Source organism: Monodelphis domestica, chromosome 5, assembly GCF_027887165.1.
Source record: "Monodelphis domestica isolate mMonDom1 chromosome 5, mMonDom1.pri, whole genome shotgun sequence".
NCBI lineage: Eukaryota > Metazoa > Chordata > Mammalia > Didelphimorphia > Didelphidae > Monodelphis > Monodelphis domestica.
This window is the reverse complement of record NC_077231.1, coordinates 223,198,065-223,212,364: the sequence shown is the minus strand read 5'-3', so window position 1 is coordinate 223,212,364 and position 14,300 is coordinate 223,198,065. Positions and strand designations below refer to the sequence as shown.

General features: G+C 35.0%; 1 protein-coding gene across 1 annotated transcript in view; it reads right to left on the bottom strand.

Annotated features, from left to right (window-relative positions):
• Positions 1 to 14,300, bottom strand: part of CNTNAP2 (contactin associated protein 2) — a 2,768,972-nt gene that overhangs the window by 1,709,539 nt on the left and 1,045,133 nt on the right. The gene's annotated exons all lie outside the window — the stretch shown is intronic.

Below are 14,300 nucleotides of genomic sequence, written 5' to 3'. Positions count from 1 at the left end.
TTGAAATTCTGTGACTCTAAGACAATCATTAAATATTGTGTTTCTTTAAAATCCATCTACTGCTATTCATGAGAATGAATTTTTCTACTTCCTGAACTGTCTCTAGAGGATTATATAATAGATGAGAAGGAAAATTGATGTGGTGGTGAAAAGTACTTGATTTGAGAAGATTCTTCTCTTCACAGACAGACCTATGAGATTCAAAAGAGACTTTATTTCTTTGCTGCCTAAGTTTCTGAACTAAACCAAACTACAGGAACCCATCAGACTTGCACTCCGACGCAGAAAGGAGACGTGTGCCTTTCACCAATGACATGGAGACAAGCAATCAGACAGTAGATTACAAGACTGTCACCACTCACTGGTTTTCCTTGTCTTCATCTATTCTGAGTACTTGCCAGGTGCCACTGAAATTAGCACCGCTATGTCAGAAAGTTTTTGAAAAGGCTCAAAGCTTTCAGTCTTCTAGGGTTTAAAGAGTAAATTACTCAACTCCACTCTTCCCAGGGGATGAGAGTAGTGCAATAACAATGAAAAACAGGTAAGTGCTTTAAAAATAATAATTTAAAGTACAGGTTTTGGCAATAACTGTGAGACTCACTGCACTGGTTGGAATGGTGATTAATTACTAAGCAATGTGTCAGGATCTTCACAAGACTCAGTCATAAAAAACAAACAAACAAACAAACAAACAAAAAAGTGAGGGATAGGATAATTCTGAATTCAAGATGTTCTATTTAGTGACAGGATTTTTGAAATTATATTCCAAGTATTAAGTCTCACAATCAAAAATAAGAAAAAAAAGAATGAAAACATGTTTGCTATTAAGATGCTATATTTGAAATAATCAAAGGCATGTAGATTATAAGACCTATGGTAGTAGCAAAGATTGTGAGTGTGTCTTGATATCCTCAGTGTCTTACATAGTTAGTACTTAATATATGCTTGTTAAAGGCAAATATTTTTATAATTGAACAAGTAATATCTTTATATTCCCAAAACAGGAAATTAATAAATCAAAAAATTTGTCAAAATTGGTTTTGGATCTTAAAATGGAGCCCCAATTATCTCTAATAGCTATTCTCTCTTCAATTAAGACTATGGATTAACTGAGTGGTAAAGTGGCTAGCACCCTCAATCTTGAAAAAGGAAAAAGGTAGTTCGAATCCAGCCATAGACCCTTACTGGGCAAGTTGCTTAACCTCTGACAGCTTTAGTTTCTTCAACTATAAAATGGGAAACCTAATAGAATTTATATTTTGTAAAGTGTCTGGCATATTATTGGTGCTTAATGAAAGTTAGTTTCTTTCGTCTCTTCTCTGGGCTCTCTTTTTCTCTTTTTTATTTATTTGTTTTTCTATTTATTTTATTTTTCTATTCATTCTATTTTTCTATTCCCTTTTATTTGTACCAAGTATGGCTGTGATTATAGCAACCCAAGGATCTCTGGATTTGAGGAATGAGCAACTTTCAGATCACTATGTCAGTATGTTGGATCTCTCTGCTGATCTTACTTTATGATAATATCATTTTCTCCTCAGCTTTAGTTCTTAGCTTGACTACATTTCTTTGCTACCTCAACAAAAGCCAGCCATAGAGGTCTTTTTTGAGCTTTCAGTTAAGAGAACTATATCTTTGGTTCTGATATTTCTTCTTTTACTCTGCCAGGTTCAGAAATATATTCTTTCATTTTGAAAGATCATTTCAATTTATAGGTAATCCAAGTCTAATTTCTTCCAGATAAACTATAATTAAACTACATTTGTGCAATAATCATAAAGCAGTTCTAGGTTTAAAGTTCTTCATTCATTAACTCCTCAGTTTTATAGTATTTCTATTCAAATAAGTATTAGAAATAGAAAAATAATCAGTTACACTATTGATTTGTTAGGATTGTTGTGCTTTCTTTTACTATTTTCTTTATTTATTAAATACTTCTTCACTACCACTACCAAGAAAAAGTATTTAATGAAATACATGTATAAAAACTGTATGCAAAACTTCATATTGTTCACAATTTGTTTAAAATGTGTAAATTACATATTTCTGCTAATAAAAGTATCCTCTGCTTTTTATTCCTTTTGAATTTTTTTTAAACCTTTACCATCCATCTTAGAATCAATACTGTGTATTGGTTGTAAGGCAGAAGAGTGGTAAGGGCTGGGCAATGGAGGTCAAATGACTTGCCCAGGGTCACACAGCTAGGAAGTGTCTGAAGCCAGATTTGAACCCAGGACCTCCTTTTTCTGGACCTGGTTCTCAATTCACTGAGCCACCCAGCTGCCCCCCTTGAATTTATTTTATTTGAATACTTTTTAATTTTTGTTTTGTGGCTGTTATTTTGTAATCATATGTAGTATTCTTATTCTTTTATTCTCTTTTTCATCTCTTCATATATTTCCTCTATTTTCTTTATATTTTTGATATTGATTATTTCTAATAACAAAACACAATCCATTATTTTCACATATAATCTATTCAGTCATTTCTTACATTCTTTGCATTTGTGTTATTTCCAGTTATTTTGTCATTGCAAACAAAACTTCTTTAAATATTTTCATACCTATATAGCTTTTTACCCTCTTGATAACATTCTTAGTGCCTAATAATAATCCTACTAATGGAATCCCTAGGTCAATGAGAATGAACAGATTTATAGCTTTTAATGTATATTTCCATCTTGTTTTCTAAAAAAAGTCATAGTTGTTCTAGCAATATAATATTATGCCTCTTTCACTCTATTCCTATCAGTATTTAATTTTATCTCTTTAAGCCATCTGGTTCTCAGTTAACATACATTACCAGGACCACATTTAGCTAGGTTTGTCCTTGGGCAGACGACACAATCTGTCATTTGAACCACAATCTTTCTGAAACAAAATCTTTCTAGCTTGGTCATACCAAACTTTTGGAACTTTTGTTCCAATGCCACAACCCTTCAGGAATGCAGGATCACCTCCATAATATAATGAGTGTTAAGGTAAGACTTTTGTAGGATATTTTATATTCTCTAAATCATTGTTGTTCTATCCAAAACTATTTTTGGATTATGCATGTGTTCAGGCTTAGATCTATAAACAAACCTTATGTAGGTGTCTGGGACCTCTCCATATGTCTATTACATTTAACTTATCAAATTTCCATTCATCTTCTTAACTTCCTTCTTATTTATTTTTGGTTAGATTTATCTAGTTCTGAGAGGGAAAAATGAAAGTCCTCTGCTATTATTATTTTATTATCTCTTTCCATCTGTACCTCATTTAATTTTTCCTTTAAAAATCTGGATCCTGTAACAATTTGTCCAAACAGGTACAATGCAGATAATGTGTATTGGCTCCAAGGCAGAAGAGTGGTAAGGGCTAGGCAATGGGGGTCAAGTGGCTTGCCCAGGGTCACACAGCTGGGTATTCCCCTATTTCTTGATTGGTACTCCACTTCTCAAGTCCTACCTTATCCCATTGCCTTTCTCTCCTGTTTCTCTGTATATTAAGTTAAAAAAATTACCTTTACAATTATGTACATCATTCTCTCTTTAACCCTGGTCTGATAAGAGGATGGTTTTAGTACTAATAGCTCTCCATTCATCATCTCCTTCTCTGTGTCAGTTCCCCCACTCATTCTCCTTCATATGAGATAGCCATTCTACCCTACCTCCTGTCCCCATAACAGCTATCAACAGTTAGGTTTTTTCTCCTTTATTTACTCATTATTATTTATTAATTTTTAATTTAGCAGATAGGTCAACAGGTCTAATTACTGACTTTTTATTAGATCCCCAGGATTCTTCCAAAGTCACTCATTATGTTAGCAGCAAGGCTTGAGGTCCTAACCTCAGGGACCAGTGTCTTTAGACTCTACAGTCCCCACTCCTTCAATCCCCAGCTATGGGCTGGGATGGCCGATTTTTGCCCTACATAAATGCATTGTCTTCCTAGTTGCTTTCTCAGTATTAAGTCTGAAAGAGGCAAAGGCTTCATAATGTAATTAATATAATATAGTACATACTATTATATAACATAACTATATATTAATGCATATTGCATGAATTCCTATTTAGGAGGACTCTCATTCATGTCATCCAATAATTTCAACACATGTGGGCAACCAATACAAAAGTGGAGTTTTTCGCCTTATTCTCTTGACTTTGTGAGCATACTAATAGGATAATCAGGAAGTACATAACTTTTTTTCTTATTTTAATTACATTTTGGCTATAGTTTTTTTTTTCTTGTCTGATGACATCATAGTACTTTCCTGCAAAAAGTCTCATTTGTAATGTTTTATACATCTCTGTGGCTATTTGCATGATTCTCAATTCTCAATTTAAATTCTTTGGAAACTGAAGTGTCTATGACTCATTACCATACAGTATCAACACAAAATTATTCAAGTTTAAAAGGCAGACATTTTTCAAGGTGAAATTTAAGGCCATTGAAATGATTCAGCAGTTTCCTAAAAGCATTCCAGACTATTCTTTTTGTTCTCTTTAAATCTAGGTTATATTCTGTCCGAGGTGATTATAGAGTTTTTTCTGGTACTTTGTTTTTTTTCTACCCTAACCAGCACTCTTAAGTCTAAGACCTAAGGCATTCCATGTCCTCAGTTCATCATTTTTGTAATTATTGTCTTATTAATGTCTATGTATCTTGATTGGCGACTGAAAGGGTACACATTTATTAACTAAATTATATTCATCTTATTCTAGGCTCCAGCTTGTATTCCCTTTCACATTATATTCAGCCATCAGATTAGTTCACCTTACCATTTTTCTCTACTCTATGTGAGTACAATCCTCACTTGTATCTTTCAACAGTTATATTCTTGTTCCTCTGTTTCAATACTCAAAGCAATAGTACCATTGCTTATGAAAAGAGTCAAGGAATTGACCTATACCAATTCAAAATCCGTGTAATTCATAGATCAATAGTCAGTTCTATGGCCACCATTCCTCTGTGTGGATTTTCTTTTCCAGAGAAACACAATAAGCTTCTGGAGGGTAATGATTGTTTCACTTTTTGTAGGTTCATAGTTAGTGCTTAGCTTAGCACCCGATATGTTAAATCATTAAAGCTTTTTCATTCATCTGTTCATTTTATCATTTTATCTATCTAATATTTAATTTATCACAGCTTAGAAATATGCATTCTTTTATCCATTTTTCTCATATGTGCATAGTTAAATATTTCTGAAGTAGTTATCTAAACCATTTAGGAGACTGGGATGCTCCATGATTTTACGTAATCATCCTAAACTATGTTAAATATGAAAATGGAAGTATTAAGACCTCAAAATGAAAAACATGTAAAGATGACATATATGACCATTCCTAAGACATTTCTTTTCAAGTAGTGACTAAATAAAGCCATCTATTTGTTAACTTTTCTGGGAAAGTTTTCAAAGATTGATTAATTTATTCAAAATAGTTAACAAAAAATAGGATGAAAAAACTAAGGTGCTGGACACCTTAGTTTCTATCTCAAGCTTATAATCCTTCAATTGTGTAAAAATGACAATGGATGTGAACTAATTTATAGGTTATCTGTAGATTATTTGGAATTCTTATTCTTTTTGTTCTAGAAAAAGAATAAGAGATATTTGACTGCTGAAATATATCTCTTAAAGAGAGTCAACAGAGGGTGGGGGAAAGTTCATATCTGTTCACTGGGCTATATATGAACAGGCAGGAATGGATTTCAGTGATGAGAGAAATAGTAAAGCAGAAGGATTTTCATTCTTTTGCAAATTTTGTGATTTGTAGGCATGGGAGGAATGAGAAGAATGGAATTGCTGGGAAACCAAACAAAAACAAAATGATGATTTGGAAAGGGAACTGGTTCATGTTCTAAGTTTGCTGCAAACTAGTTGGATGACCTCAGACAAGTAATTTAACCTCTCAGGATCCTGGTTTCCTTTTTTGTATTACAAGGAGGTTGTACTAGAAAATCTTTCAGCTTTTATGCTATGAATTTTATAAGAATGCCTTTCAAATGTGCATTCTATAATGTAGCTAAAAGGAATTGCTTCATCATCTAAAAAATACTATATAAATTTGGGCTGTTATTGCTGCCTTATACTATGCTTTATTCACATGAAAGAACTTGTATGGTTCTTATTCACAATTCTGAATATGGTTGACTGAGGATGTAAAATTTTTTTAGACACTTTCAGGGTCATTAATGCTTCTGCAACTTTCCTCCAGTCCTTCTAACATTCCCACTGACCTCTACTCATTCTTCTGTGATCCTAAAAGAAAATACAAAGCCCTGGGAATAACTTCCTCTATGAATTTGTTTATAGATGAATACTTTTCAGGCAGACTTTATCCTCATGTGATTTGTTTATTTACTTTCTGCTTTCTCCCTAAAGAAGAAGATCTTTCAACAAAACATTTCTACATTTGGTTGACCTTGTTTGCCTTTCTTTTAAGCTCACAGCAAACCTAGACTAGTAGATGAACTTGACTCTAAACCTCCCCAGATGAATTCCCAATCCCTATCTACAGAGAGAATAGAAAAATACTTTCATAAATGAACAAACAGTCAGTCCCTGTGATAAGGAGAAATCTCTTCTTTGCTGCCAATTTAAACTTTAGCAAGAAGTGTTTTAACACTTGAACACATCTCTTCAGCTGCTCTAGGCAAGATGATATGAAGTAATTTTCATAGGTTTCACTCTATTAAATTTAAATAATACTATACATTCCTTGCATCTAACTCTGATTGTTCTGGGAAAGGCTTTTCTCTCCCCTATGAGGGTAGACCTTGAAAGTAGAAAAATATATTCTGTATTTTAAAAATAGGAAGATGAAATAAAACTATGTTATATTGTAATTCATGGAATAAAAATGATAATTCTACCATCAGTCTTTTAATAACAATTGCCCATATTTATGTAATTCTTAGAATTTTTAAGTGACTTTACAACAACATTGCAAGGTATGTGCAGTTTTTATTCCTATTTTACAGATGAAAAAAACTGAGTTGAAAAGAGGGAAAGTGACTTGTCCAAAGTCCAAAGTTGCTAGCTGTTTGAAGTGCAGTTTTCATGAGCAAGTCTTCTTGATACTAAGTTGAGCACTCTATCCACTTTGCCATCATTCCTGTTTTGGTAATAATAGAAATGACAATAAATATATCACTACATTTAAGTTGTGTTGACATCAGATGTCATTATTCTCTTTAAGTCAAACAACTTTAGCTACTAGAAAGAACACACTTTCCCTTTTTATCTGTTCCTTTTAATTTGAGGATGCTACTTCAAATTAAATGATTCAGACATTATGAACCATGTTCCTGTTCTAATTCTCTTTTTTACTATTTTATTTTTTATCAGATTACATGTCTATTTTTATGATTTCTAATAATTGTATTCTGATATTTTGTGATCCATGTTTTCTCCCTTCCTCCAATCTTTTCTACTTCTCTATGATGACAGGTAATATGAGATGCTTCTAAATGAGTTACCATACAATACATATTTCCCTGTTAATCATGTGACAAAAAAAGACACATATCACTTCCACTAGAGAAAAATTTATGGAGAAAATAAAGTGAAAAATGGCAAGCTTCCAACTTCATTCAGACTTTGTTAGTTCCTTCTGTGGTGGTGGATATCTAATTCAGTTTCTAGATAAAACACAACAAAAGGAGTGAGGGGAAGGGTCATTATTTAACTTCAGTGATCATGAAGTACTTCAAGGAAGAACTGATTCTTGAGCTGGCCTTTAGAGGAATGATGAAATATAACAAGTGACATAATCAATATTTTAAGATGGATCTAATTTCTTCTCTTCCTCACATTCTTGACCTCTAAAAAGAAATGTCAGAATTTAATGATTTGAAGTGTTGTAGAAATATAGGATTAGCCTTTTGCTGCAAAGCAAGAGATCCTAGAGCCAGGATTCCGGAGTTCTGAAGAAGACAGTTTTCTGGCAGGCAGTCAGTTTCTCTGGAGGAGACAGGGGTGTTAGTGGAATTGCTCTCTGGAGGAGCTGCCAGGAGACTGAGACTTTCCATCAAACAAGTTTACATCTTCTGGGAAGTGGATGAGGTGGTAACACACTCTATAGGTAGACTGTATTAGTTAAGCCATTTCTCCCCTCCCTGTTCCTGTGTGATCATGTGTGCTCCTGATTTTACTGGGATTTCTCCAGATCCAAGAGGAGTGAGACTTCCTTTGGCCTTATTCCTGTACCTACAAGCCATCCCCTAATCTTAAGCAGTAATTAAGGAGTTACTTATAATAGTTATAGAAAGTAGTGAGTGGGGTTTAGTACTCTGATTTTGGGGGTTAAGATTAGATCTTCCAATTCCCTTCCCTTAGTGCAAATCAACAGTTAGATAGTTGTATTTATTCATCTATGTGGTTATTTTTCTTTGCTCCCAATTGAAATAATAGGGAACAAAAATGAAATTGTGGAATCAGAAATAATAAGATAAGGAAATGGGGGAAGTACAATAAAAATGACTTAAGGATCAAAGAGAATGGACTATAGATTCTAGTCAACATATATAGGAAATGAAATTCTCAAAGTCAAAGAAATGTCACCGGGAAGGGGCAAAAGTTGGTATTTGTTGTGTCCTACTTTTGGTCCATCCCACTTATTTTGAGTGATGCCTTCTGTGGAAGATATAGTCATAAATCCCTGCCAAAGACAGGATATCGACATAAAAGCATTAGATTCTGAGGCCATGCTATATGCAAAGCTGGAATTAAAACCTAGTTAAAGAATCCAGTATTTCTAGGTCTTGCCCCACTGATTGGGTTGATTGAATAAATGAACTGAACATCAGATGTAAACTGCGTGATTTTATCTATCCTTTTTTGCTTATTCACACAGAGAATGACTGAAGGGAGAGTGACTGAAGGGCAAAGCAAACTACATGGTTCATTTATAAAATGTCTTGGTTCAGTGTACATCATATACAACTAAGAAGACTCATGGGTGTGGAAAAGATGACATGTTATCAAACAGGAAATCATGATTTTTCTGTTCTGTTAAATTATATACTATCACATCACATAAATGCTAAATTATTTTAATTACATTGCTTTATATTGTATTATATCATATTGTGTTATATTATGTTGAATATAGAGATAAAGATAATATATCACTCTCTTTACATTTGAATGTTTTCCTTGAGTCTATGCTCATACTAAAACTCTAGAGAATTCAAGAAAGACTTTTTAAGGGGACTTGATTCTATTATGCCACAATAACATAACTAGAACTTAATCCAATAAAGCAAATTCACAGAAGAGACTGGCTGGGAATTTTCAATAACATGTGACAATGTTGATTTTGATGTGAGGAAAGTGAAAAAAAAAACCCATACAGTCTTAGAACACAATAATAATAACAGCTAGGGATTGGTAAGCACCAATTCTGTATCAAATACTGTGATAAGTGGGGGATAAGAAAAGTCCAAAAAAGGAGTCAGCTCAAAAGGATCACATAGGGTTTACAAACTTATAGTGTGCACAAACAAGGAATGCACAGCATGAGTTTGTATGCCACTGTATACAAATGGGATAAATAAGATGTCTTGGAAAAATTACAAAAGGAAGATACTGTTGATGGTGAGTTTTAAATAAATGTTTGAAGGAACTCAGGGAAGCCAGGAGATAGAGATAAGAAGGGTGATGATTCTAAGTACTGGGGAAAACCAACAAAGGTGCAGAGTTAAAACATAGAAAACAGTTTCATATTCAAGGAAGAATAAGGAAGCCGGAGCCACTGACTTATAGAGTACACAGAGGGGAATAAGTTACAAATAAAATGGAAGGTGGGAAGATACTAGGTTCTGAAGGGCTTTAAAAAAAAACCCATAGAATATTTCAGAGTGAATCTTGAAGGTAAAAGAGATTACAGAGGCTTAGTCCTGACAGGGAGGAGGTGACATGATCCACTTGATAGTTCAGTGACAGATGAACTGGAATGGGGAAGTTGGAGGCAAAGAAACCAAGAAGACTATTGCAACAGTTCAGGTGTGAGGTGATGAGGACTTCCATCAGCTTTCTAGCAGCATCATTGAAAAGAACAGGATGTACAAGAGGTGTTTACAAAGATAAAATCAACAGGATCTGGCACCTGCCTTGATATGGGCAGGGGCAGAGAGAGAAAAAGAGTTGAGGAACATACTTTAGTATGGATGTGTATTACTGGAATGATGGCAGAGCATTTGACAGGGATAGGACTATTAGGAAGAGGGAAGGACTTGTGGGTCCTTCAAACTCCAAAAGTTCCCTTCCAAAGTGAAGTAAAGTTGATGTAGAAGGTTATATCCACTGTGAGAAAATCAGATAAATGATTCCTCTCTGCAGCACTTTAACAGTCATAAGTGGGGAGGAGATGATTTATCAACTAACATAAATATGGGATACACATATTCTAATCCTTTTCAGTGGATGGAATCAATGTATTGCCAGTGTTTAATAGTCTGATGAATGCCTTACTAAACAAAACCTACATCTAAGATTCCTGACAATATATTCATTCATGTTTTTGGTTTTTGAGCACAATCTCAGATTTCATACTATAATGTCCTTCAGGATAAACAACCATATCTACTACCACTTTTGACACTTTCCAAAACACCTGTCTCTGTACCCTTTGGACTGACTATGTCATCTCATTAGTATTTTAATTAGTTATAAGTAATAAATGATGTTTTCCTCTATTTCTCTTTTTTGTTCATCAAAGACATGCCAAAATGACAGAAAAAAATCTTGTATTCCAACTGTTGGCAAATTATTTGAATTCTCCTCAAATACTGTTCTACACCTACTTGGCTAAAAGATTTTTGGAGAAGAAAGATTTGGACTATCTCCTTAACTTGTGACAGGTAATAAAATGGTTTCATAAAACATGAAGTGAGCATGTAACTAACTGACCATTCAGAGGAAAGAGTGGAACATCTGAATCATCAGGGATTAAAAAGATATAATATACTTGAAAATTATCAATTGAAACTATTTTTTACAACATCACATATATGTAGTAAGAAAAGGAAATGCTGAAAATTTAATTTGATAGATTATACATCTAGTTCCTTTCAATCAACTAAATGAATAATGTTTGTCTCCCTCCCCCCTCTCTATATCTCTTAAAGAGTACATTGAGATAATTTTGGAGATAATAAAGGAGCTAACTTTTTATCCCCTTTTTTGGACAAGTAAAAAAATATGAAGGACCATTCAAGTTCATGATGAAACATGATCAGTGACACCAAATTACAGAGAAAGCTGTGATCAAAAGGAAAAATAAATGTCATAAAATAGCCTAATTTATCATCAGAAAACAACTAAAAATATTAAGATGGACCTTGGCATCTCGGGATATTGCTAATTATTCCATTCCAGTTCCTTTTGGTTTCTTGATTTGGAAGAATAGAGGGGAAAATATGTTTTAAAAACTAGTATTGCAATAAAGAAATGTATTTTTGCCAGCCATTTTTCTCTTTTCTATTCATTAATTTAATAAACACTGATTTTTCCCTGTGTGCAGAGCTCTGTGATAGGTTCTGAGAGAGATACAAATTTCAGATAGCATACAGTCCTTGCCCTCATGGGGCTCACAGTCTAGAAGGGGGTTATTAGACAACAACAATATGCATGAGTATTGCAATAAAGGAAAAAATGAGTCATGGACAAGGCAATACAAAGATTTTTTTTACAAAGATTTTAATTATACCTCATTATAATTCTGAGAATTAATCTATGTAATGGGTATAGGTATCTATTCAGAAAAGAAAAATTTTAGCACCAGAATCCTTGGTATTGTAATAGAAAGATTGAGAGGGGAATTGGGGGAATGGAAGGAGAAAGAGAAATGGGGAAAGAGAGGGTGAAGAGATTCTTCTTCACCTCTCTTTTTTGGGGAAAGAGGTAGCCAAGTCTTGTCTCCCTGACAGAGGTAACATATCTCCTCAGAGGATAGTTCTGGGAGATGGAAGACAAGAACTGGAGAGATTAGTTTTGGTAAGATGACCCACTGCCTCCCCTTTGGTCTCAGTTATTGTTGAGAAGCAGGATGGATTCTTCTGCCTCTGGTCTCCTTAGGGATACCCACTGTCACTTCCCTTCAGAAACCTGGGGTCACCCCACTATCAAGGAGAGATCTGGTCCTTGGCTTAGGTAGTTTGGATGACTGGGATCCTGAGCTAACCTTACCTTTTGGGGGGAGAGATGTGATTCTCCCCAAATCTTCTGCCCCCTTTCCTAATATCAGAAACTAGTCAGACCTAGTTCTAAAGTATTTTGGGGTTCACACAGGAAAGGAGAGGTAGGAATGTCAGGTAAGGAAAGTAGGGGAGAAAGAAACTCTAACACTTGTCCCCTCTGGCAGACTGCCCCCCTAGTTCTCACGGTTCAAGGCTGAGTGCCTTGAACCCTCTTCTGGTCAGCTGCTGGATGATCCCTATCCCTCAGCTAACTGGCTCTTAATTCAGGAGTCTAGGAACAGATCAGGGAGAGAGAGAAATCTCAGGAAAAGATCTGAATGGCTCTGGCCAGAGTGAGTCCAAATCAAAACCCCCTTGAGAATTCAGGTAGCTGTTCTTTTTGTTATTTTTTTTAATAACCCATACCTTCCATCTTGGAGTCAATACCGTATACCCTGTACCATGACTCCAAGGCAAATGAGTGGTTAGGGCTAGGCAATGGAGGTCAAGTGACTTGCCCAGGATCACACAGCTGGGAAGTGACTCAGGCCAAATTTGAACCCAGGACCTCCCATCTCTAGGCTTGGCTCCCAGCTGCCCCCAGGTAGCTGTTCTTGAAGAGTCTTAGTGAATGTATTTTTGGAATAATAGATCCCAAACAGATAGGCTCTTTCTGAGCTTCTAGGAAAACTACCTTCCTCCTTCCCTTCCAGGCTGGAAGACCATTAACAGTTGGAGCTTCAGAATTCTAACCCCTTTAGAACTCCCAGGCTTCTCTCTCTGCCCCTCCAAATCTCTTCAGCTGATCTCTCCTTCAGCCTGGCTTCTCATTGCAATCCCCTGGATCTGTCTTTCTTACATTACAGTATCCTGGTGAGAAGATTCAACATAAAAAGGGATATGATTTTATCAGTGCTAATTACATATATTTATAACTATTTCTATAAATATTTTATCTGTGATATACAAATATGCATATATAAAACATTGATATCTGCTTTCCATGAGACTTGGATTTGAACTCCTGTCCCTCAGCTTGCCCACTCCTACCCCTTCCAAAAAATAAAAGTGTAAACAGAAGAGACCGCTGCTGTGGGCAGGCTACTGCCACAGGTAGACTTGCAGCACTTCTGGCATGGACTTCTAGCACCTAAGAGTTGAGCTGGCATAACTGGAACCATGGTAAGAGAAACCACAAGTAAGAGAACCCTTCTGCTTTTGTAGGCTGTCCATATGGTCTAGCCATAGTTTTCTCCAGATTCACAATTTTCTAGCAACTGTCTTATAACAGTCAGTAGATTCTAAGCCTATTGGGTTGTTGAGGATTTAATTAGCTTTGACAAATTATGTCATGGAAGCTGAACTAGGTGGTCTGCAAGACAACTTCTACTTCTATTCCTAAGAGCCAAGTTATGAGGGAAATGTTTTTCCTTAGAGTACATGTGTGATATTCTTCATTATGCTCGGGTTTATGGGCACCTTAATATGTATTTTTTGACCTTTAGAATTCCCTGTATTCAAAGGTAGACTTCATTTTTTTAAAAAAAGAAAGAATGGAAATAATTTCTTTCCATTTTGTTTCTCCCTACCTCCCTTTTGGGAAAATTCTATAATTTTATTGCATTGGGGAATTTCTGGTGTAATAATTTCCTCCCTCTCATGGGGATTTACTCCCCATCTGTAAAGTATAGTCATGGAGGATTGCATTTGACATTGCAAGGTCAAGATATTTGCTTAGGGGTTACATAGATAGTATATGCCAGGAGCAGGAAGCAAGTCTTTTGGATTTACAAGGTCAGTTCTCTGTACAACATACCACACTGTCTCTCATTTTTGTTTACCAATTATTGATTGATTGATAAATTGATAGAACAACCTTTGCCAGTTATGAGTATTGATTTAGATGCCAAAGTCAGGCTACCATTCTCTATAGCCTCACTGCAGATTTAATACATTAGGATTATACAAAGAATTCACACAAAAAAGCAAAATGTCTAACAAATACATCAGTTCTATAATTATGTCTTTTAATTGTTGGCATTCATATTAAAACAAATGATCACAGCTGAACATTTTAGAATGAGTATAATTTCCCAACACCATTATAATTTTAGTCACTTGGGGCTGATAATGAGA